Source organism: Capricornis sumatraensis, chromosome 21 (assembly GCF_032405125.1).
Source record: "Capricornis sumatraensis isolate serow.1 chromosome 21, serow.2, whole genome shotgun sequence".
Lineage (NCBI taxonomy): Eukaryota > Metazoa > Chordata > Mammalia > Artiodactyla > Bovidae > Capricornis > Capricornis sumatraensis.
In genome coordinates this window covers 13591844-13618202 of record NC_091089.1, presented here as the reverse complement: position 1 = coordinate 13618202, position 26359 = coordinate 13591844, and positions in this window count along the sequence as shown.

The following is a 26359-nucleotide window of genomic DNA, read 5'->3' as shown; positions in this document are numbered from 1 at the left end:
TTGAAGAAATAATTTCTATTTGCATCTAACCCATCAGAGGAAAGAGTGGCCAAATTCCAAAGTCCATGTGAATTTTGGACGTTAGGGACATAATTTCTTGGCAGGAGATAGTTTTAAGATATATTAGGAAAGGAGTGAGTTGCAGAATCTATAAATTGCCCATCAGGGGAAAGGCTACACAGAGGAATAAAATATAGAGGCCACATGGAAGAAAGAGTTCTGTATTAAATACCACTGAGAATTTAGATCATCTTTTCAGAAATAGGAGTCCATCCCTATTTAAATGACCGTGGAATTCACTTAAAGGTCAATGTTCACATTGGCAAAGCAAAGGCCAATGAATTCTCACTAACAAAATAATTTGCCCCTTGTAATTTAGGACATGACTATCTTGTTTGAAAAGTATGCTATTGTATTTATGACACTGGACAAATTGCAGTCTTTCATATATTTGTATTTGTTTATTTTTGGTGATGTTTTACATATTAAAGTAGTATAAATTAATATTTAACCATAATTCATTTACTGAATGAGATCCTATGCTATGCAAAATTCTGTTCTAAGTTCTTCAAATATAAACAAAGAATATTACCTGCTCTCTATAACTGCAGTTCTAGTGGGGATAAGAGAAGAAATACTCTGAAGCAAAATTTCTAACATGCAGAAATCTCACCACTACCTATGAGTGGTCTGTGATTGAATGGGACTCAGGAAATAATTATCCTGAACTTTAACACAATCATACAGGTTGAGAACTTTAAAAATGTGGAATTGACACTTGTAATTTAAGAAATATAATTCTTCGAGGAAGAAAAAGAACCTCATCTATCCTTAAATAATGTTTGCTTGATATTATCTTTCTGAATGGACTAGGGATATTTTATTTTTAACATAAATACAGGATCTTTGAAACAGGTCTGTTTAAAAATTTGAAAGGCCCTGTTTAAAAATGAGAAAATCCTTTGTATCAATTCATGCTGCTTTTTGGGCTTCTTTGATAGCTCAGTTAGTAAAGAATCTGCCTGCAATGCAGGAGACCCCAGTACGATTCCTGGGTCGGGAAGATTTGATGCAGAAAGGATAGGCTATCCACTCCAGTATCCTTGGGCTTCCCTAGTGGCCCAGGTAGTAAAGAATCCGCCTGCAATGTGGGAGACCTGAATTCGATCCCTGGGTTGGGAAGATCCCCTGGAGAAGCGAAAGGTTACTCACTCCAGTATTCTGGCCTTGAGAATTCCATGGAGTATCCATGGACTCTCAAAGAGTTGGACACGACTGAGTGATGTTCACGTTCTTGCTGCTTTTTATGTAATGAATTTCTGTTGTCATTTGAACACATTTTCCTTTCTTGCTTTATTTTTAGAATAATTCTATCTTAGTAGTTTTAAACAACTCATATAACTCTATGCTGAAATCGGAAGATCATCTCTCAAGTTTTGTCTAACCATCACTTTGCTTCAGATCACTTCCTGGTTCAACGGATGTTTTGTTTAATAAATGTTGTCAGCCTTCCATACGAGTCAAGTGCACCTGAGGATTCTGTTGTCTACCTAGGGGATGATGAGAATTCCTCAGATATCAGGAAGGCCATGGAGCAGGAAATGGCCACCCACTCTGGTATTCTTGCCTGCGAAATTCCATGGACAGAGGACCCTGGCTGGCTAGGGTCCATGGGATCGCACAGACAGGCCTGAGCGGGCACACACAGGAAGACACAGAAATATAGGGCCTTTGATAATTAGCTGTAACTTAATAAATGCCCAAGTTCTGTTTCCTTATTGTCACTCATAGCTATCTTGTAGTTTCTTATGTCATTATGGCCCACTTTTCAATACGACAGTGTCTTAATATCCAGTGTATCAAATCTAATCCTACGGTTTATTGTGGGCAACCCCAGTCGGTCTGCTTTGAACGCTTCCCTCCCTTGCTAGTGAATGGAAGTTATAGTTATGCCCCGCTGGTGGCCTGAATCACCTCAATTTGTTCCGGCAAGGAGGCAGCTGCTCCATGTGAAAGGCGTGAGGCCCGCTGAGGAGCGCGTTAGGAGTGACCTCCGGCTGAATAGACGGGCGCAGCCCTTTCTGCGCGGCCGGCCGAGCGTGAGCAAACGGACCTGCTCAAGTGCAGACCGGTGCCGCGGTGTAGGCAAGGCTCGGTCTCCTTTCTCTCGCTGGCTCTCTTTTTTTCCTTCCTTGAAAAATGAAACAGGATAGTGGACAGGCTGTTATAATCTTAGTAACATCTGTTGCCTTTCACAGGGGTCTTACTTGGGGACAATAAGTTTCAAAAAGGGCCTGAGATTCTGTTGACTGGGGGAAAATAAAAGCTCTCTGCTGAAAGGAGTGTAGACGTGTTGCCCCACTCACAGTTCAGGGCTTTTGTGTCTTCTGTCAGAATGGGTAGGAAGAAAGGGGTTTTGGGTTTTTTTCCTCTTCTTTCCTGACAAAACTGCCAAAAGAAAAAAAAAAAAAAACTTTTGCAATTAATGGACTTAAAGAATGGTGGAAAAGTTACATCTCTCAATACCTCCATCTTCAGCTCAGTTAATCAGAAGTGTGGGAGAATGTATATTTGGCATTCTTTTACATCTGTTCCTTTCCAGATTCCTGATTAACTTTTATACTAAGTCCAGACAGTTAGGAGGGCAATTGCTAGGTTCTTTTTTTTTTTTTTTTGAAATGAGTATTCACACATAATTTTTTTTCCCCTTAAATTTGATCTGTTCACCTGATGCCGATTACCTGAATTTAGGCAGCAGGAAGCATTCAATTTAGATAATTAATATAGGGACAGTTATCTGCTTTTTTTGCAAGATGCTTTTTCAGAGCAATTTTGTTCCATTTGAACCATGACATCCTTTCCAGCAAATGAGATGTGATGCAGCTGATATGTGTGTGCTTCCCAGTCTTCTGTTTCTTCAGACCAACAAAGGAGCAGGTGAAAATGAATCCCAATATCTTAAATTTATTGATGGTATATGTCTTTGGAATCCCTCACATGATTTTGGGAAAAAAAAAAAAAAACTATAGAAAGAAAAATCTATAGATGTAGATTTATGTCTATGAAGAGATTGATAGATTTGGGTAGACTTCAATGACTATGATCCATGTTCTACTATAAAAAGGAAATGCTAATATTTCTGAAAATATCTGAATTTATAAACATTTCTTTAGAAAACATAAGGGGTCCTTCAATAATGGGTCTTGTACAAACACAGTACATTCATGCATGACATATTTAAGAGCCGCTTTAAATGCTCTTTAAATATATTAATTTAAATGGGTTTAATGTATCTTATCCCCAAATTAAAAATTTTATGCTTCAAAGACTTTAAAAATATTGCCTTTAGTTTAATTGCATTATTATACTTCCAATACTGTTTATAGGTGTGTGAGTAAAATATAAAACTGTAGTATTGTAACAATGGTTTCTATGACTCTCATTAATGTTTAACAAGTTTTATTTTTAAGCCAAAAGTAAAAATAACAAAACAAATTCGGTATAAGAAGTAGAATTTAGGAATATAAAGATCATGTGTTACAAGTATGGAAAATTTTGTTGGACATAATTGAAATAATTGTATTTTTTGAAGAAAGAAATCCTTACAAATTGAGTATTAATTAACATCTAAATCACTCAGTTAAGACAGGGACAGCTAAAGTTACTTAACAGTATTTCATAACTAGTCTTCATGAAATAGAATAAGACATATTTTGTTATTCTTGCTTCTGGTGCTAGTTGTAAAGAATCTGCCTGCCAATGCAGGAGACATAAGAGACATGGGTTTGATTCCTGGGTCGAAAAGATCCCCTGGAGAAGGAACTAGCAAACCACTCCAGTATTCTTGCCTGGAAAATCCCATGGGCAGAGGAGCCTGGTAGGCTACAATCCATGGGATCTCAGAGAGTCGGACAGGACTGAAGTGGCTTAGTACTTATTCTTGTTTTTAATAAATTTGTCACTCTAATAGATTTATCTAACTGCTGCTGCTGCTAAGTCGCTTCAGTTGTGTCTGACTCTGTGTGACCTCATAGACGGCAGCCCACCAGGCTCCCCCATCCCTGGGATTCTCCAGGCAAGAACACTGGAGTGGGTTGCCATTTCCTTCTCCAATGCAGGAAAGTGAAAAGTGAAAGTGAAGTTGCTCAGTCGTGTCCTACTCCTAGCGACCCCATGGACTGCAGCCCACCAGGCTCCTCCATCCATGGGATTTTCCAGGCAAGAGTACTGGAGTGGGCTGCCACTGCCTTCTCCGTATCTAAATGCTAGATCCCATTTAAGCCAAGCATGGAAAGCCCTGATGTGTATGTGTGTGTGTGCTCAGTCACGTCGGACTCTTTCCGACCCCAATGGACTGCAGCCCACCATGGCTCCTCTGTCCGTTGTATCTTTCAGGCAAGATTACTGGAGTGGGTTACCATTTCCTACTCCAGGAAAACCTTGATAGTGTAAGTTAAATGAGAAAAAAAAAAAAGAAAAAAATCAGAAGCCATTTGCCAACTCACATACACAACCCAATGGGTGGTGCTGAGGTTTTCCAGGTAATGCAGGGATTCAGCTATGTAGCATGAGGTTTCCATTCACTCTGAATACACCATGTAGATAGCTTCCACTCATAAGAAGTACAAGACCTAATTATGTCTAACAGGTAAATGGGAAAAAAAAAATCTTTGGACTTTGGAATCTGCCTATCTGCATATCTTGCGCTATGGATTGTCTTCCCAGGTGGCACTGGCAAGTGGTCAAGGATCCACCTGCCAATGCAAAAGACTCAGGGGATGTGGGCTTGATCCCTGGGTCAGGAAGATCCTCTTGAGGAGGAAATGGCAACCCACTCTAATCCTGAAATATCACATGGACAGCGGACACTGGCGGGCTATAATCCACAGGGTTGTGGAGAGTTGACTGAGCACGCCTGCATGCACATGTGCTTTGGACTAAATGTTTGTGCTTCCCCCAAATTCATGTGAAAGTGAAAGTGCTAATCACTCAGTTGTCTCGGACTCTTTGGGATCACCAGGCCTCTCTGTCCATGGAATTTTCCAGGCACCAATATTGGAGTGAGGGAGCTGATTCATTCTTCGGGGGACTTACCTGACCCAGGGATTGAACCTGGGTCTCTTGTATTGCAGACAGATTCTTTACAGTCTGAGCCACTAGGAAAGCCCAGGATGCATATGATGAGACCCTAATCCCCCGTGTGATGGTGTTTGAAGGCAGAGCCTTTGGGATACCACTGGACTTGGATGGGATCTTGGGGTGAAGCCCTCACAGTGGGGTTAGTGACCACATTAGAGGATGAAGACTGACCTTTTCTCGACCATGAGGACACTGCAATTAGAAGGCCGTCTATTCCCAGGAAGAGAATTCTCACCAGCACTGGACCTGTCCACACCATGATTTCAGATGGGGAGTCTCCAGACAACACAAGAGAAATTAGTTTTTGTTGTGAACACCACTCAGACTAGGGTATTTTCGTTTTTTAAGATTTTTTTTTTTTTTTTTTGATGTTGACCGTTTAAAAGCTTTTTATTGAATCTGTTACAATGTTGCTTCTGTTTTCGTTTTTTGACCATGAGCCATATAGGATCTTAGCTCCTCAACCAGGGACTGAACCTGAGCCCCCTGCCTTGCAAGGTGAGCTCTTAACCATTGGACCACCAGGGAAGTCCCTAGGGTATTTTCTTACAGAAGTGGGAGCAGACTAAGACATCTTACCTTCAGCAGTAGGAATTATAAATTTACACACCTATGAAGGCCTGACAGTAAATTAATGAGTATGCTGACTGTGGCAAGATGGCGTGTATATGCCCATCTCGAGGGAACAGAAAGACTTCATGTTGCCATACTTTACAGTATGAAATTGTAGGTGTGGTCAGATTTTCAGTGTGTAGAAGGCAGAGGGAATTCCCTGGCAGTCCAGTCGCTCAGACTCCATGCTGCTACTACCAGGGGTCCAGGTTCAATCCCTGGTTGGGGAACTAAGATCCCTCAAGCTGTGTGGCACAGCCAAACATATATTCAACATTTATGAAAAAAGGAAGAGAAGTCAGAAACAGAGATATGTATGTATAATCTTCCAGTAACAAACACTGAAAGACACACACAAAAATAAACTCACTCTGTGGGCCCAACTTGACTGCTGGTTGGGTGTGATGAGAGGGGCACTGACTTGATCCACCTTAGTTAAACAAACAAATAAACAAAAACACCTGAAACATTGTTTGCCTTGCTCGGTTATGTAGTCATTCAAACATGACTCTCATATTAGGCAAATTTGCAAGGTTGGTTAAGGAGCTGTCTTTCAGAAATTTAGAAAGATATATTTTGTCCTAATCTATAGGGATTATTTAAACATTTTAAAAATACCTAGTAATTTTCTAACAAGTAGTAGAGCTATTTTTATTCACGGCAAAGTGTCTGCCTACAACGCGGGAGACCTGGGTTCGATTCCTGGGTCGGGAAGACCCCCTGGAGAAGGAAATGGCAACCCACTCCAGTATTCATGCCTGGAAAATCCCATGGACCAAGGAACCTGGTGGGCTACAGTCCATGGGGTCACAAAGAGTCGGACACGACTGAGTGACTTCACTTCACTATGGTTTAAATAAACTTATGTAGATGTTTAACTATTGGGGGAACTACTTGATATTTCATTCGATAAAGGAACTGAATTATCCGTCAATATATATTGTAACATCAAATTATTTTCTTGCCATGAGCTCATTTGACCTTATAGTTATCCAAAATATAGGCTTTTTACCCTAAAGCAATGGACTCATTCAAGTCTTACTGTTCTAAGAATGAGAATGATGATTTACGTTAGTAGATTTACATTACATTTACACCTTAAGTAAAATTTTAAGGTGTGATATGGAAAGCCATGTCTACAGAATTATTTGTGAAAATATATTCCATTCATATCATTATATATCCACAACAATCCAAACTATTAAAAAATGTCAAATTAAAAGTGACAATGGCTACAACAAAATTATTTTCCCACTGCTTAGAAAAGCTATTAAATAACAAAAATCCTTCTTGGTATTTGAAGGGCAAAATAGCAAATAATTATGTCTGCATGTCTAGGATTTTTAGGAATCCTGCATAGGATGTTGCCCTGTCGACCAACTGGCATGCTTTCTACTGGGTTTTGATTCTTTTCTTTTTTTGATGTGGACCATTTTTAAAGTCTTTATTGAATTTGTTACAATATTGCTTCTGCATTATATTTAGTCTTTTTTTTGGCCACAAGGCATGTGGAATCTTAGTTGCCCAACCAAGGATCAGACCTGCACACCCTGCATTGGAAGGCGAAGTCTTTAACACTGGACTGCCAGGGAAGCCCCATGGGTTTTGATTCTTATTCACATACCTGGAGTTTGTCATGAGATTATGAACCAATATCCTTATCTTCCTGAATTTCAGTTACATCATTGATAAAATGAGGGAATATGCTTAAGTGTCATTGAACGTGTCTTATTAGGTCATTTCACGCGTAAGGTATTATCTTCTGTGACTGGTGGTAAGTCAGTTGCTTACTGAGACCCCTTAACCCTCTCAGACCACAATTTGTATCCACAGATTTATTTGGAAGGAGATCTTTAAGTTCCTCACGATATGTATAACATTTTCCTGTCAGCATTAAATCTAAAAAGCCCTAACCAAATAAACGTGGCATAATGAGCATTGATTTCCACTGCAACATCTTCTCACACAAACACACAAATGCATTAGAAAATATTGTGCCTTATTTTGTCCATAAGGACTGTGTATGTTGGTCCTCACATATGGCATCAGTCTTGATTTAGTTTCCTTCTTTACTCTTTTGTAGTGAGAGACCCTCATTAGCTTGGGGTGCAGAGTGATCATTTGGCCAGATGGGTGAGGAAGTGAAGGAAAAATGCTGACTGTATCCCTTTTTAATCACTCAATCCTGAAAGTGAAAAGGGAAACCACTTGTAGTTCACAGAGATAATGACTGCTTGAGACATCACCTTTGTCAATGGAGTAGTTCAAGCTCATAAAAAGACTGTGCTTCTTAAGCACAAGTACCTTCTAGGGTGGCAGCTCTTCAGTATTTCATTAAGCATGCTTACCTGCCTTTGAAAAAACTGGCTCATTTCATCTCCTCTTTCTTCATAAGGTATATTGTTTCCTCTTGTTTTCTCTTCCTGAATTTGCTTTCTGAATATGAGTTTAGCCTCAAAGTCACATACTCCTGAGAGCCGTACTTTTGGTTCCATGCAGTGGCTGGAAGTAGAGTCATTCCTCTGCGCACATTTCATGTGTGTTAGGAGAGCACTAAATATAATTGAGTGGCACCAGCTATAAAGCCTGCAGAACCCAGGGCAAGCTAGCTCTCTGAGTCTGTACATCAGGTTAGTCAACAGGCAGAGAAACGGTGTCCCAGCCCAAGGTGAACAAGAGAACGTATGCTTAGGGAGGCCTTTCTGTCTAGGCAAGCAGAGGATTCTGTGTAAGAATCTCATTTTATGTAAAAAACAAAAATCCCCTATTAAATCCTGTTGCTCCTTGGAGACTGTTCTCCAGGGGATCTTCCCAATCCAGGGATCGAACCCATGTCTTCTTGGTAGGTAGATTATTTATGACTAAACCACCTAGGAAGCCTGGTTTATGTTTTTAGGACTCTCCAATAACAAATGTCTTCCTCCTTCAAATCTTGTACTTTGCTGCTTACGGTTCTCTTACTGAGTTTAGCCTCATCTCTCCTTTTTTAATAGTTCTGAATGTGCCTGGAATATTCTGTGGGGACTCGACCTTATTTTCCTTTGTAATTCCTGCAATTTGTGGCATCAAACCTGGTACACAGCACATACTCAATAAACACTTTTGAAATGAGTTTATTGTGAAATTCCACTTTTATTTTCCCCCAGAAGATTCTCTGGTTTATCACAGAGTGATAGAGCAATGTTTAGCAGAAATTTGCATTATCACTTTTCTCTATGATGATTTTGGAAGGTTTTTATGGAACAACTATAATTCAAGAGATAACACAGGCCTAGCTATATTATTTCTGACAATTTTCATTTGAGATGCTTTTTAAAAAGTAATTTGTGTTCTAACTATTCTAAATCTAAAGATACAATTGCACAGCCACGGTATCATACACGACTTAAATAAGTAAGAGTTCCCTTGCCTTGGCGTTTAACACCAAATCCAGGTCAGATGTTTATCTGTTTGGGTTTGTTCCTCAGAAAGAAAATGTTGATAAACTTGACATGTAGCAGCAGAAAACTCTCCTTATTTAAAATGATAACCAATCACCCACAATATCTCAGATATTCTCAAACCCCATGAAGAAGCCTTCAATATCTGAAGAGTTCCGGAAAGATAGCCTGGACAACTTCCTTTGCCTAGAACAGGGGAAAAAATGAATCCTTCATCTTTGCTTTCACAGCCTCCCTGTGTCATTTTCTTTCCATTTCGCTTCTTTTTTTCTAAGTAGGTGGGGTGAGGAGTAAACTACCAGTAATCTAAAGCACACTATATACAAGTAGGCAGATTTTAAAGTCTAAACTTTTTGTTTCTGCTTTTCTGTTTCACCATTAGATCTCACCATTCTTTTTTTAAAGATTTTTCCTTTTTTGATGTGGACCACTTTTAAAGTCTTTATTGAATTTGTGACAACATTGTTCCCGTTTCATGTTTTGTTCTTTTGGCCACGGGGCATGTGGGATCTTAGCTCCTGGACAAGGGATCAAACCCACACCCCCTGCATTGGATGATGAAGCCTTAACCCCTGGACCATCAGGGAAGTCCCAGTGTTTATCATTCTTGTGTGGCAAAGTTCTCCATACTGTATATTTGAAGGGAATGGAAACTTCAGTATTGGTCCATCCGCATTATTGCATCATCCCGAAAATCTGAGTACCACCCACTGGGATGCATCTAGCTTATCGTAGATGAGTTTGCAAAGGATTTTTGTTTTGTTTTTTTTTTTTTCTTTCTCATTTTATTTATGCTATCAAGGTTTTTCATGCTTGGGCTCTTTTATTGCTTAATATGAGATCTTAGACCATTCGGGCTGATGGTGGTTTTCAATGAGATCTTAGTCCTGTGTCCTTACTGTGGCTCCTGAAAGGTCCATTGGCCTCTTTCTCACCCTTGTTGTTGTTCAGTCATTAAGTCATGTCTGACTCTTTGTGACCCTGTGCACTGCAGCCAGAGCTTCCTGGCCCTTCGCTATCTCCTGGATAGTGAATCTTCAGATTCACGTCCATTGAGTCGGTCATGCCATCCAAACACCTCATCCTCTGTCACCCCTTCTCCTCTCCTCACCCTGGAGAACATTTAAGGAGATAATTCCTTAGACCTCATTAGACATTCTTGCCTTCTATGCTGTCTCAGCAGCTCCCTTGCTCTGTGAATATCATCAAGCCCCTTAACTAAATAGTATAGTCTCCAACTATTCACTTTCGGACAGACTGCTTAAATAATATTCAAGGAGCCCTTGAAAACATCTTAAGCAGTGAAATTGTATCACTGTATACTTTGGATTTACCCTGTCTAGTATCTATGAGGGGCACAGTCACCAGTGAGATGTTGTCGGGGTGGGGGTGTGTGTGCTGATATGATGCTAATCCTAGCAAACATCTTTATTCTCTCCATGATCACTTATGCTTTTATTGATAACTGCATTCAAGATATCTTTAAATCTACTTCTATTTTCTGATTATATCTAAGGGTTTTTCATGCACTAATGCCACAACTAGCGTCCAGGCTACTATTTTTCTTACCTGGATTTCTACAGTAATTTCCTAAACACTTCCTCACCTTCAGTGCCAAGCTGACCTAAATCAGCTGCCAGGGTGTCGCCTTCTTGTGCAATTATCATCACAATTTCCCATCATAAAACTCCTCATGCTCCCACATTGCTCTCAGGGTACAACCCAAATGTTGCCTCTTCCCATTGGAGACTTTCTGTTCATGTCATGTGCTCCCATGCCCGATACTCTCTTTACCTCGTCACGATGCTCATCGTGGTGTAGGGAGATGCACCCACCTTCTTATTTTCACAACAGGTTGCAAGATTCCCGAAGATAAGAACTGCACCTTCACCTTTGTGTTCTCAACCTCCAGACTAAGGATCACACAGCAGGGATTCAGTTACTACTTACCAAGTTAGTAAAGGCCAACAAAGACCTAGGAGTCTGTCCTACTTAGTCCTTTCCTTTCTAGAAAATGCACGTAAACCTAGTTAGATGAACTAGATTGATGAATACAGACATACTCAGGGAAACTCTAAGCATCACGTAAAGAAAAGATACATTTTTATGATTATCCACACATTTATATTGGGGAGAGATTTTTCACAGGAAACTATAAATGATCTTTTTGAGAGCCTGCCTTATGTGAGAGCTTCTTACCTTCTGCCACGTCTATGTTTTTCTGCCCAGGGCTCCCCAGAATTGCTGGAACTGTGCAGGCCTCACGATTAGCTCTTTTCTGCCCTCAGCTGCCAGATACTCAAGCCACATCTCTGGTTTTAGAGTAAGATCAGGATGGAATGAATATGAATACAATTGAACCATCAATCTCATCAGAAACCTTGTACTTTTGCACTGAATTTGCTTTGGGAAATAAGAAGTGTAGGGAAATACTTTCCAGAGCAACAGGAATTATGTCAAAGTACTCTTACTTCTTCTGATTCCTCCTTCTCCAAAAGAGAGTTTTATTGATTTATTCAAGAGTGAAAGTACATTGAAAGTATTTTTTTAAAGTAGGAAAGAAAGGGGGACACATTGATTTGTGTACATTATATGACAGTCAAGAAACAAAAACTTCAACTGAGAGGATTTTTAAAAGATTGTTATATATTAGAACATAAATATTCAAGCATAAATTTGGAAATAATGGAAGCATGACATTTCATAAATAAGCATCTGCAGTGATGACTTACGTTTGTATTTCATAGAATCTTAAACATTTGGTATCATCTTGGGATTTAGCTAGTACACTGTCTTTTTATTTGTGTTTCTCAGGAAACGAGGTTCTCTAATTAACCAAAATTTATAGGAAAAGGAGAAAGGATCTAAAAAACATGTCCTTGGACTTGACCACAGTGTAAACCTGTGGAATATTTCCTTTATTTATTGTTCCTAATGTTGGGCTTCCTCCTAAAAATAAAACACAGACACCTTCTAGGGACCTAGAAGATGCTACATTTGTCTCTTGCCCACCACTCCAGCATAACCCGTCTTGACTCTCCCCTTTGCGTTGTGTTTTCTGTTTCTCAAATACACTAGCCTTTTTCCTTCTCCAGACCTTCTGCAGACCTTTGTCATTGTTTGTTCTGCCCAGGCCATTTTCCTTCAGAGTTTCTCAAGTACAACTTATTCTCATCACCATGTCTCAGCTTAAGCGCCTCCTCCTTGGAGAAGGACCTCGCCAGATGAATAGATGTCCCTCAGTTACTGTCTGAAGCACCCCCTGTTCCTACCCTTGCCTTCTACACTGCACTCGACTGGAGAGGAACCTAGATCTTCCTCGATGAGGAACAGAGCCGGAACTAGTATTCTGGGTAACTCACCCCTTCTAGAATCTAGGTCAAGGTTACAGTTTCTGTTAGGGGAAGCACACTGACTGAAACCACCCACCCTAGCCAGGCACCATCATGACTATTTCCATAAATTATCTTACGACAGGAGCTCCTAGTAAGGAACACAGAACTAAGAAGCCACCACCAACTGGAAGAGTTCAGGAAAGGTAAAAAGAAGACGTCACACGTCCTTCCACCTCCCAGAATCCTTCTCGCTGGCATCCATCTTGGCTGAGCAATCCATGTGCCCCCAGGAAGGACCCTGCGTCAGAATGATCGGCCAGAGACCACCCAGAAACTAATCCCATCACCAAAAGACTGGAGACTGAGAGCACTTCTCCTGGCTTCCTTTACCTCCCGCTCTTCGCCCGGGGCCCCTTCCCAATAAAGTTTATTGCTTTGTCAGCATGCGTGTCTCCTCCAACAATTCATTTCCATGTGTTAGACACTCTTGGGCCCTGGAAGTGGTCCCCTTTTCAGTGCCAGTTTAAGGGTGTTTTTTAAAAAGAAAGGCAAGGAGTCTGGAAACATCTGGTTCAGGATGAAAGCCCAAACTGATGATCAGTATTTATGCAGAGGACCAGAAAATAAATAATCGAGGACAATTTTAGGAAAAGTATGACCAAAATAACACCAAAAAAAAACCCCACTCCATTTCCTTCCCTTTTCATATGTGGTGGCCATTGATTAAAATAAGCTAATAAATATATATGGTATAGTACCAAATTCCTGATCCCACGTTATCTCTTATAGATGAAAGATCCAGGCAGTCAATGAGCTGGTTAAAAACTGGCAGGTGGGCTCAGATTTGTGTTAATACCGGATGGGATACAACCATTCACTTCTTGTATTCAACAGATACTTGCTGTGGGTTAAACATGTGCTGTGTCTTAAACATAGTGAATATTCCTCTTTGCTTTCCTGAAACGTTTGGTCCAGAGCAATTGTAAGTATAGGTCCCATCCCAGAAGCAAATTCGTTTACACAAAGGAAGGCCACCAGAAAAATGTAAAGTTCTAGACTGTGAACATGAGCTGGAATAATTTAGGATTTCACAGAGAAAATGCTGTCAAAGTCCTTCAAGATGAAGCCAAGGTTTAATGTCTAGCTACCAGGAAAATGATGATGGTGGAGCTGAAAGAGAAATACATCTTGGGAAAGTCAAGGCGGTATCTATGCAAGGTATAAAGAGGTCTGTTCTAAAGGTACAGAGTTTGAGGGATGGCTGACAGTTGAATGGAAATGGACCGTGAAATGGTCCTCCAAGCATACCAGGAGCTGGAGAGGTTTGGGGCTGAAGACACAACTTTTAAAATGAAGCAATTGTAAGTAAATAGCATAGCGAGCCGCGGTATTTGGAAATGAATACGCTTTAGAAAGGTTTTCTGTTAGAATGATTAGCACAGAATTCAGTTTTAAAGACTTAGAGGAGAGAGAGAGAGAAAAAAAAGAACCAAGCTAAGCGGACTGGAGGAGCTGGACTGGGGGGAGGGTAAGTGTGCCTGAGGGACACAGGAAGCAGAGGTGCTTACACCGACGAGGCAAGCCCACAAGCCGGGTGTCTGGAGAATCACTGTTAGGCATGGATGAGAGACGCAGGGCCAGTTCCATTGACCGAATGAGAAAAATGAAAACGAACGCGCTTGGAAACGATCTATTCACCTTCCTCACCCCTACGACGGAGCAGCTAGGCATCAGACCAAATCAAGCACCAGAGCAGACGAACACGAAGCGTGCTCAACTCTACCGGCAGCGGCGCGTCCTTAAAAGACTAGACCCCCTTGCCCACCTCGCGAGGGTCCTCTCTCCCACCCAGCGCGTAAATCACACACCTCGGAAGTTTTGCATTAGCCAGCCCAGCAGGGGAAGAAATTTTCTGCAAGTACAGAAAGTAGAACTAGGGCAGTCCGAGGAGATTGAAAGGGCAAAACTATCACGCAAGAAAACTGTAAGTTCTGATTAGTTTTATGACTTTGCCTTCATGCCTCAGGAGCTCCATTGATCACGGCTTCCGCGACAGGTTGGGGGTGGGGAGGGGAGGGCGCAGGAAAAAAAAAAAAATTTCTCCAAACTCTCCTCCAGCGCGGCGTTTTCAGATGCAAATACCTCGCCGGGAGATGGATGGGCTGCTGCCCCTCCTACTTCCACCGCTCTCCTGGATTTTCCTGCGAAGGACTCGGTCTGCGCGGAGCTGTCGGGAGGGCGGTGGAGGAGGGGCGCGCGGGGGTGCGCGCGCGGGGGTGCGCGCGCGGCGGCGGAGCGGCTGCTGTGCCAAGAGCCCTCACTCGGGCTCCGGGAGGTGCCGGAGTCTCGGCGGCTCCGGGTCCCGCCACGCACAGCGCTGTCTGCCGGCGCCGGCCGCCCGCCCACCTGGCCCGGCCCAGCGCGCCCTCTCCGCCTCTTCTGCGCCCGCCCACTCGCCCCCTCGCCCTCTCTCCGGACGCGCGCCCGCTCGCTCTCTCGCTCCGGACCCAGCGTCTGAGCCGCCCCGGGGAGCCGGCTGAGCCGGCGGGACCGGGACGCTGGGGGCCCGCGCGGGGTCCCCGCAGCCCGCGTCCCGCGGAAAGGGCTGTGATCGGAGCGGGCGCCGGCCGCAGCGGGTGCCGAGCGGGCGCCGCGGGTCCGCCCCGTGCGCCCCACCGCGCGCCCTGGGTCTCCAGGAGCCCGCGGGCGCCCGGCGGCTGAGCGCGCGCCCTTTCGGATGCCAACGCCCAGGTGGCTGGCGCGGGACGCCGCGGAGAGGGCAGCGAGCCCCCAGGTGAGTGAGTGCGCCTGCGGGGGGCCCGGGGAAGGCGCCGCGGGGCATAAGTGCGCCCCCCGGTGCGCCCGGGGAAGCGGGACTCCGTGGCAGGCGGAAAGCGGGCGGGGAGATCCGCGTGGAGTTTCCCCGGCGTCCGCAAGTTACTGCTCGGTGGCCCTGAGCTGCGGCTCTGCCGGGCAGGGCGGGCGGGCGAAGGCAGCCGGGCCCGGCAAGCTGGTGCTGACGGACACCGGGGGCGACGCGAATTGGCGAGTTGAGCGAGCAGATCCCGGCGTTGTCCGGGTGCCTGGGAGCACGCAGTCCCGTCCGCTATCCTCCACCGGGAGCACGAGGGGCTGTTTTTGACCCGGGATAATATATGCGGGCCAAACTCCGCGCTGGCCGGGCGGCCGGCTTCTGCGGCGGTCTGAGACTGCGAGGGGGCGTGTGCCCGCGCGTCCATCTGACTGTCTGCGTGTACTCCGTTTACCTTTCTGGACGGTGGAGCTCCTCTAAGGGTGTTTGGCTTTTTCCTTTAATTAGTATTCTGCTGGTGCCCTGCATCCGCAGGGCTGGCCTCTGCGAGGCATCCCGCCTCCGCTCCGCCCCGCGGTACCCTAGGTGCGCGTCGTTCTAAGGGCGCCCTGCTTCTCTGACTGTCTGGTGGACTTTGTGGGCGCACCTGGTCCACGGCTGGTTGCGGGTATTGAGCCTCCCGGGGTGGATGCACGAGAAGGGACCTATGGTCTTTATTGGTTTCACCTTTTAGATAGTTAACCTCAAGGATTTATTAGATATAGTGCAGTTGAGTGGAGATTGGTACTGAGTTACCCAGCAGTGGGCAGGTGGGAACCTGTGAAGAAACCAGCAAGGACTGGGTAGCTTTGGAGATCTGAGCACTGAAGCCCGAATATACTTAAAACGCGTTCGCAAGAAATATCTTCTCTTGATTGGAGCACTTATTAGCTGAAACATCTTTAAGTAAAGACTCTCCCTTCATAATTCCTGTAACCCGGCAGGTATTCAGATTATTTCGCATTCAAAAGTAGACAAGCAGAACTTTATGGGGAAAAATAGAAAGAAAAGAAAAGTAAGTTATATGTTTGAGGTAAGTGACAATATGCATTAAAAAAAATTCAGGTTAACAGCACGAAAATGTATATTTTAAGAGTTTAGGGGAAGCAGTAGCCTTTTTTTTTTTTTTTCAGGAAAGTTCACATTGATGCGCTGTCCGGCAGCGATATCAGAAGTGTTTTAAGTGTGTCTTTATAAAGACAAGTTGGTAGTGAGGAGCTAAGGAAGAAAGTAATTGTATTGGAAGCTTTCAGTAACTCACCAGATTTACTTCTTTACAGAAGAAACTAGTTAGATTTTGTTTACACAAGCTGTTCTCTTGTTAGTACATAAAGGGCAATCCATTAACAATCCTTTTCTTCATTTTGGGGCTCTTTGGAACAGTATGGATTAAAATGCTAAAGAATTGAGACAGTCAAACTGGCAACTTTGTAGACATCTGACTTGTTATGCTAGTGTTTCATATGGAGTGGAGTGGCAGAAGCAATTAGGTATCATCCAACCTTAATAGTCTTATCTGGTAAAACTAGCTGTGAAAGTCTGTCTGTGGAAAGAAAAATAAAGAAAACAATAATCAGTAGTGTAGATCATCACCCTGCTGAAGCCATTAAGGTTTGCAGCCTTAAGAAAAGGGCATTGTGCTCTTACATCCTGAGATATTATTGTGACTAAGGGCTGCAATCGGTGATTAGAATTGTGTTAACAATTGGCTGACAGGCTCACACCTCTTCTTAAGTAGACTTTTATTGATTTAATAGCACAGCGATTTTCCCTTTCTTATAGAAGGGTAATTGTAAAACATCTGTATTATTGTGGTTTACCCTTGAATTGACTCTAGTTTTTAGTGTCCAGTGAAGGAGAGAGGATTGGGTGCATTCTGAGTGGGTCACTGTTCTGCCTCCCTAGGTCTAAAAATCCACCCACTGTCTCTCCTCCTTTTTAGTTTTTTTGAGGGCAGAGCTGATAACAGCTTCTCAGAATGTATGAAGAAGTGACTACATCTTTGTAGTCAAGTTCAACACTTTGTCAGTCTTTTATAAATCTTTTGTAAAGTATCATCAGTTGTTCAGTGTTGTTAACATGTATGCTTCAGTGATTTCCATCCTTCTTTGATTTTATACGATTTTGCATTTACTGCCTTAGTAGCTCCTATCACATCACGATTCCCTCTCTCACACACAAAAAGGTTTTTTTACTGGCTTGGAGGGCTTCATAGCCTTTAGCTGAAATTGGGAGTCTCAGAAACTTCTAAAATAGCTACGGCACCATCGTTGATTGCAAAAGGACAGTGAGGGGAGCTTTTCTCCTTTGCATGAAGGACTCAGTTGCTTCTAAATGGGGTGATGAAGGGGAGCTGAGGACAAGGAAGGCATGTGATCAGAGTCCTGTGTGTGACCATCTCCTCAGCCTCTGACAAGCAGAGCTGATCTAGCTGTAACTAGCAGTACTCGAGTGCCTCCTCTGGGAATTTGCTGGTTTTGCAGAAAGATACCCCGGCAAACATTCCCCCCACCCCGCCTGGTTCTGCGAGACTCCTCACGGACAAAATTATCAGTGCAGATGAATATGCAGGCATGCATGTCCTTACGTTCATTTCAGATTTTCATTCTAGTAGAAATTTCTTTTTGACTGTTTTGCAGACTGCTTATTGAAACATGATGCCTTTTATTGAAGTCATGTAAACCTCAGTGTAAATGCAAGGGTAAATTAAAAGTGAAAATTGATCCCACTGAGATATGTTGTAAAAGTACAAAGAAACAAACCCTGTAAGTATGATTTGACCATTTTGATACTATATAAAGAGCTCAGAAGGACTGTGCTTTGTCACTTTCTTTGTAATTTACATAGGCTGCTTCTCGTTAATTGTAAACAGTTGTTGTTTTCTCTTTTTCATTCCTTTCACCCATGGCAGAAGTTATTTGTGCTTCGTGGAAATTGACTCTGTAAGCCACTTAGAGAAGTTTTCATTCCATGTCTGATAACCAGAGGCAGACTACCGGCTGTGTGATTCATTTCCAGGGCCCCTGCCTGAATATTTAGGCCAGTTAACGGTAGGAGGTTGTGGTCTGTGGTTGTAATGTTATCTGGCCCAGGGAGCTAATGGGTTTGATCACAGTTTCTTTATGTGAGAAGTCACATATCACAGAGGGTCCCCAGCCTCACTAATTAAAATGTAAAGAATTATACCTTTTAAGTAGAAAAGAAGGCTGCTTTATCAGTATTAAAATTATTGAAGTTAATGCTAAACTTTAATGGTATAGAGACGAAACAAATGACAGTATACGTCTATCCTAAAAGCTGAAGATGAAATATTAAATCTAGAATGATTATAATGGGTAGTTAGGAACAGAGAAGCATCTTGAAATACAGTATTTATAGTAACAACCAAATAGCCATCCATGTACATTCTTATATCTGAAGGTATTTTCCTGAGAAATCAGAATTTACCCAAATTCTAAAACAGCCAGTGGACTATTATTCCAATGTCAGTGCAGATAGTAACCACCATAGCATTACAGCGTTGTAGGAAGTTATTATGGATGCTGGAGTTGTTTCGAAGGGAAAAGGCAATTTTAAAATTGGGTACTGCTCACTCTGTTTTTGGTAATATATAAACACGCAATCCTGAACAAGAGATCTCTTGAGTATCTTACATTCTGAATGGAATCCTGATGGTCCCCTACATTGAAAATTCAAGCTCATGGTTATAGTAAAAATTTGAGTAAATTCTAGAGGTAATAAATTAGAAAGATCTTAATGATCAGATTGAGAAATATTTAACAAATACTTTGAATGATCGTTGCATCCCAGTCAAGCCCAATTCCATCTGTAACTAGCTGTGTGACCTTGGGCACTGCACAACCATAGACTTCGTTTTCATTAGTAAGGAAAGAAAAGACTGCCTTAGGTTCTTCTAATGTGTCTTCTATCAATACATCTGTGGTTCTACCTCTTGAGTGGGTTGGAGATTTATTTATTTTTCCCCAACGTGAATGCTCAAGAAAAGCAAGTGTTTACCTCCTTCAGCACTAAATGACCCTCATTCTCTCTCTCTCTTAGATGTCATCTCTGAAAGCTCTATTTGTGTGTGATAGTTGGAACTGACGCGTGGCCATAGTTCTTGAAGTGCTCCTTGCCCTTGGATTACTTTCTGTTGTAACTCATAGCATCTGCTCACTGATGAAGGGGAGGTTAGAACAGATTGTTCCCCTCTTTTGCATTCTCCAAAATATATTCAGTGGATCTATCGTAAAAACAAGTGAACTTCACTGTGAACAGTATGATCCTTTTTTACAAAGCAGCCCACTCTACCTTTGTGGCAATAGTGACGACCTGTGTGGAGACAGGTGGCTGCAGTCCTGGGGAAAGCAAGGGCTAACGAAGGTCTTTAATGGAGACGTGAAATCAGGAGGCAGTCTTTCCTTGTTGAGTTTAAATAATGCCATTTAATACCCAAGGAGTATCCAAAAGGGAGCAGGCTTCTTTTGCCAAACTACAGAGCTCATTCATGAAGGTTGTGCTTAAAGCAATGGTGATATGGTCACAGTAGCCTCTGACCACTGCTGTGAAGTGGTGTCATTTCCACTTTTAAACATGGATGTTGTTTAGTCTTCATACACGTTTATGAAAAACATGTTGCTTGTTAAAATGTATCGGGTTGGCCAAAAAGGTTGTTTAGGTTTTCCCGTAAACTGAACAACATTTTTGATCAGCCCAGCAGTTCGACTTTAAAGCAGTCCTGGAAAAGACAGTTTCCTCCCAATAGGCCAGCAGCAAGATTTTTTTTTCTCTCTCCCATTTTGTTATTGTTACAACTGTGATTTCTTGTACTACTGTGTTTTATAAACCATCCAACAAAACGTCTCAGGGAATGTTCTAAAGGTGTTTGGTGGTTACCTGTTAGGGATTTCTGATTCTCGTGGATTATTTTCTATCAGGTTCACTGCTGCTGCTGCTGCTAAGTCAGTTCAGTCGTGTCCGACTCTGCCCCACAGACGGCAGCCCACCAGGCTCCCCTGTCCCTGGGACTCTCCAGGCAAGAACACTGGAGTGGGTTGCCATTTCCTTCTCCAATGCATGGAAGTGAAAAGCGAAAGGGAAGTTGCTCAGTCGTGTCCGACTCTTCGTGACCCCATGGACTGCAGCCTCCTCTGTCCGTGGGATTTTCCAGGCAAGAGTACTGGAGTGGCAGTCCTTAAATGTCATTCTTACTTTTGTTTTTATAGAAAGTGCAAATTACTGAATTTATTCTGAAACTGTCATGTTCCATGTAATTGTGAACTGGACCATGTTTTTTATTTTTTTTCCTTTTGGCTGAGCTGTGCTGCCTGCAGGATCTTAGTTCCCCGACCAGGGATCGAACCTGCACCCCTGCATAGGAAGTGTGGAGTCTTAACCAGAAAGTCCCACTTCCCTGCCAAACTGGACCCATGTTTAAAAGAGAGGCAGGCTGTCTTCTAGTTTTTAGATTACCAGTAGGTAGTATACTACCTGTTAGTGTGTTATGAAATAAGTATATTTCACAACAGTTGCAGAAGATTTGTATCTGATGCAACTCCAGACTCACAGAGGTTGAGCATCTGTTCCTTGCCTGTGATTGAGAGAAACTGATGGCATAGAGTCTTAAACTGAGGTAAGACATTGGTTTATTCATATTGCACTGCAAAAAACACTTCCAGTTTAAGTGCCGGAAAACCTAAACTAGTAATATATCTCCTTTTAATATAATTGATAGTCATAGTTTATAGCTCCTTATTTCTAGAAGGCAGATAGTCCTGTGTGCCTTTTAAAAAAGCAGTTTAGCAAATATAAATTAGTTGGTAATTAGGCATGTGCTTTAACTACTCTTACGGTTATATATTAATGTGAGTGGTTGAATAGGATTCATTTGATACTACTTGTGTTTTTAGCATACCATCTTTAATTTAGATGGAACAGGCTCTGTAAGATTTGCCCTTTTGTTCATTGATGCATTAAAAATACATTTTTTGTTTTGAAGGTGTTTTTTTTTTAGTCATTGTTTTTAAGTCTGAACAAATATTTGATTAAGAGCATGATGGTCACTTGATCTGATTTTTGAAAGTAGTTTCACAGAGGTATTAGTGGAGCAGAAAATCCAAGAAAATTTTATAATGATGAATTCGTTTGGGTAAAGTATTATTAGGTATTAAGGTTAAATGAATAATAAACTATCTACTTGGAAATAATTTTTGCCACTTAGTTGAACAAAAATAATTGGAACAAAAAGGTAGCATGGTAAAGTGATTTCAGGTCAACAAATGATGTTGATTTAGTAAATAGCGCTTGACTGATTCTTACCTCTCTTTTTTTTTCTTTTTTGCTCCAATCCTTTTAAGATTTCCTTTGTGAGGCTTAATTTTGCATTCCTTTGACTAAAATCACAGTATTACTTGTGGTGACTTTCATGTATTTTTTTGGTTTGTTCAAAAAAAAAAGGAGAGAGACCTAACATTACAAATTTTAAAAATGACATATTTTAGCTTTAAAATATCAGAGCAAAAAAAAAAAAAAGTTTCAAATGTTACCCAGAGTTTTTAGATTTTAGATTAATTACCAATCCAGTAGCCATCTCCGCTTTGGTTTTTGAAATGCCTGTGCTTGGCCTCTATTCAGTTCTTCTCTCCTCAGATATAACCTATTCCTGCTGTTTTTCTCCTCAGCGTTGTAACAGTGAACACCTGTAACCGTCCAGAAGTTGACACAGATCTGTAAACCTTACCTAACTGTATACCAGTACATTATTTTCCTGCACTGTCTCTTTCTGAGTTGGTCGTAGTGACCTGGGCAGCGGTCCAGACTTCCAGGGGGCCATCCTTTTAAGTTTTCCCTCGGGACACAGGTTGGCACATGGACACAGCTTGGGTGCAGAGGTCTCTGCTTATTTCTTATGTAACATCCCCCTGGTCAACTCCTGCCTGTATAGGAAACTGAGATAGGGGAGGAGGCAGAAGGAAGGGAGAAGAGGACACAGAAGTCTGAGGAAGGAGGTTGCAGAGTTCTGTTTTGGGACACAGATTTGTGAGGCCTTGTTTAACCCATTGTGCAAAAAGTCAACAATTGAAATGTGTTGGGTGCTCAAGTTCATTTATGTGGAAAAGACGTTACTGTGGTTGGTGCTTTTAGACGTGTTGATGTTTGTGTGAAGATGGGAAGCCTGTATGATGAGGTTATGGACAGGAAATCTCAAGGTCAAGTCTCGATGACTTCTGTTTGATGACCGCAGATAACTGAAGGTTTCTCCTAAGGGTTCAGAGCCCTTCCTGTCTTTCACGGTAACCCAACTCATGCAGGGAGGGTGAACTGCGCTGAGCTGTTGTTCTGGCCTTTACCTCAAAAACCAGATCTGACCAGAAAGCAAGGCAAGGATTTGTGGGGGACAGGTGAAGAAAGGGGACCTCTGACCCTTGCCATTACCGCTTCCTCCTACTGTTATCAAGTGTATGTTCCTGGCAGGGTTTGTAGCTCTCCAAAGTATTGATGTACATATCATGAAACACCCTACTCAGATCACAACTCTTCATATGTGATTTTCCGATGTTTACCAGCACACTGAACAAAGGGTGTTCTAGAGGCATTTATTTGCTTCCTGAAAGAGAATTTCATGCTCTAGGAATGTACGCAATGCCCGTTGAAGTATCCTTGTCCTCTCTTGTAGACCTTCAAGAAAAGTAAAGGAAATTTGGCTTAAGAGACTGGCAAATACCTCAAATCCTGCAAAGAAATGTAATGGAATTGTTCTCAAAGTGATTGTGACTTCTGAGCATGGTAGAGTAGTCAAGGATTTCCATGTTGACTGCTATGGTCAAGTTTTCATATTAAACATGAGAGTGATTATAATGGAAAGAAACATTCCATAAACATTTTCTGCATGTCAATTCCAGGGCCTACTTCTGTTCTGGGTACTAGGATCCAGCGATAGGGTAAATCATCCCTGTTCATCAAGGTTTCTGTTAATACTAACTGCTCTTCAAACCCTTGATTTAAATAGGAAAGTACAGAATTCTCAGGTATCTTTCCTCTGCAGATATTATCATGTCAATGACTGTAAAATAACTTATGGCATTTTCTGTCAGTCTGTTGTTTTATGGGTTCTAGCTTGTTCCATCACTCCGCAGTCTTGTATGGAAAAGAAATAATCAAGAGGGAAAAAGAGTAATTTAAACATGTCTTGTTAAAATTCATGCTCAATTCTATAAATACGTCAAATGCTTCCTTTATATTTCTGTGGCTTTCCTTAATCACTCTACCCTTTACCTTTAATTATGAACAATGTGTACTTTTTCATAGCTGAGAGAAAGACAACAAGAGCAATTTTATATAATTAAGAGCTGTACAAACAGACTGTATAAAATGATATAGCTCAGCTCCCACATTTTGCACACGTGAAACATGAAGTCCCAAAGGGATCCAAGGTCATTACAGGAAATGATGGAGGGTCCTGTGATCTATTTCCAGTCCAGATTATGTTTCTTTCTTATCAGTGAACATCCTGAGTGAACTCAAAGTTATCCAATACCAATACCAGTCTTTGACTTATAAGAATGACAGAGAATGTGGCTTTAGGAAAGAAAATATTACTTTTTTTTTTTTTTTAAGAAAGTAATTTGTTGCCATTGTTTGTATGCATCTAGATGCTTCCTTTTATAATCTACGTAGTTGTCTGGGCACTACTGACTAGAACTATTAAGAATGTTTTCATTCAATTTACCTTCAAAACAGAAACAGACTCTCAGACTTTGAGAATGATCTCATGGTCGGGGGGAGCAGGGAGGTGGAAGGATGGAGGAAGGAAATGGTTAGGGAGTTTGGGATGGACATGTACACACTGCTCTACTTAATGTGGGGAACCAACAAGGACCGACTGTTTAGCGCAGGGAACTCTGCTCAATGTTATGATGCAGCCTGGATGGCGCGGGGGAGTTTAGGGGAGAATGGATACATGCATATGTGAGGCTGAGTCCCTTCACTGTTCACCTGAAATATCACAACATTGTTAATTGGCTCTACCCCAGTACAAAATAAAAAGTTAAGAAAAAATGTTTTCACTAAGTGTTAAGAGTTTTCTGAAACATTTTATAGATAAGATGAAAATGAAAACATTGCAAACTAACTTTTATTTGAACGCAAGTAGTATCAAACTTCGGAGCAGGCAATGGCACCCCACTCCAGTACTCTTGCCCAGAAAATCCCATGGGTGGAGGAGCCTGGTAGGCTGCACTCCATGGGGTCGCACAGAGTCAGACACGACTGAAGAGACTTAGCAGCAGCAGCACTATCAAACTTAAAATGTATATATGTATATAATTTTTGATACTACTTATGTTACATATATGTGTGTGACTGTGTATATTTAGTGCTTTTAGTTTTTCCCAGGCACTATCCTTAGCTTTTTATGATCTGCTTATTTAATCCTATGACTTAGATGCAATTATTAACATTTTCATTTTATAAGTGGGAGGCTTGAAGATTCATCTCTGGAACTTATTTTCTTAGAATTTTAGTATCTTGTCCAAGATTGCGTAGCTGATACATGACAGACTCAGATCTGAGTCGCTCAGTTGTTTCCCACTCTCTGCAACCCCATGGACTGTAGCCCTCCAGGCTCCTCTGTCCATGGGATTCTCCAGGCAATACTGGAGTGGGATGTCATTTCATTCTCTAGGGGATCTAACTGACCCCAGGGATTGAACCTGGGTCTCCTGAATTGTGGGCAGATTCTTTACCATCTGGGCCACGAGGGAATACCAGTTTAATTATAAGAACTCTCCAAATCTAGTATTCTGAAAAAAATTCATTTGCTGTCTAGTTTTTTAGAGGTTGGGTACAATTTCACACAGAAACAATGTTATCAAGTTCCCTTAATTAAAAGTAGCCTAAATTGACACAGAATTGAAACAGAAGAACTATACAAAAAAGATCTTATGACCTAGATAATCACGATGGTGTGATCACTCACCTAAAGCCAGACATCCTGGAATGTGAAGTCAAGTGGGCCTTAGGAAGCATCACTACAAACAAAGCTAGTGGAGGTGATGTAATTCCAGTTGAGCTATTTTAAATCCTAAAAGATAATGCTGTGCAAGTGCTGCACTCCATATGTCAGCAAATTTGGAAAACTCAGCAGTGGCCACAGGATTGGAAAAGGTCAGTTTTCATTCCAATCCCAAAGAAATCCAATGCCAAAGAATGCTCAGTTGCACTCATCTCACAGGCTGCTGCTGCTGCTGCCTAAGTTGCTTCAGTCGTGTCCGACTCTGTGTGATCCCATAGATGGCAGCCCACCAGGCTCCCCCATCCCTGGGATTCTCCAGGCAAGAACACTGGAGTGGGTTGCCATTTCCTTCTCCAATGCATGAAAGTGAAAAGTGAAAGTGAAGTCACTCAGTCGTGTCCAACTCTTCATGACCCCATGGACTGCAGCCCACCAGGCTCCTCCATCCATGGGATATTCCGGGCAAGAGTACTGGAGTGAGGTGTCATTGTCTCCTCTGCATCTCATGCTAGGAATGCTCAAAATTCTCCAAGCCAGGCTTCAGCAATACGTGAACCGTGAACTTCCAGATGTTCAAGCTGAATTTTGAAAAGGCAGAGGAACCAGAGATCAAATTGCCAACATCATGGATCATCGAAAAAGCAAGAGAGTTCCAGAAAAACATCTACTTCTGCTTCATTGATTATGCCAAAGCTTTGACTGTGTGGATCACAACAAACTGTGGAAAATTCTATGAGAGATGGGAATGCCAGACCTACCTCTTGAGAAATTTGTATGCAGGTCAAGAAGCAACAGTTAGAACTGGACATGAAACAACAGACTGGGAAGCCTGGTGTGCTGCACTACATGGGGTTGCAGCGTTGGACAGGACTGAGCAACTGAACTGAACTGAAATTGACGTCATTTGTCCATATCACATTTTAAAACATTTGGTCTTAGGGACCAAAGTATTTCTGCCGTAGTTTTTAGG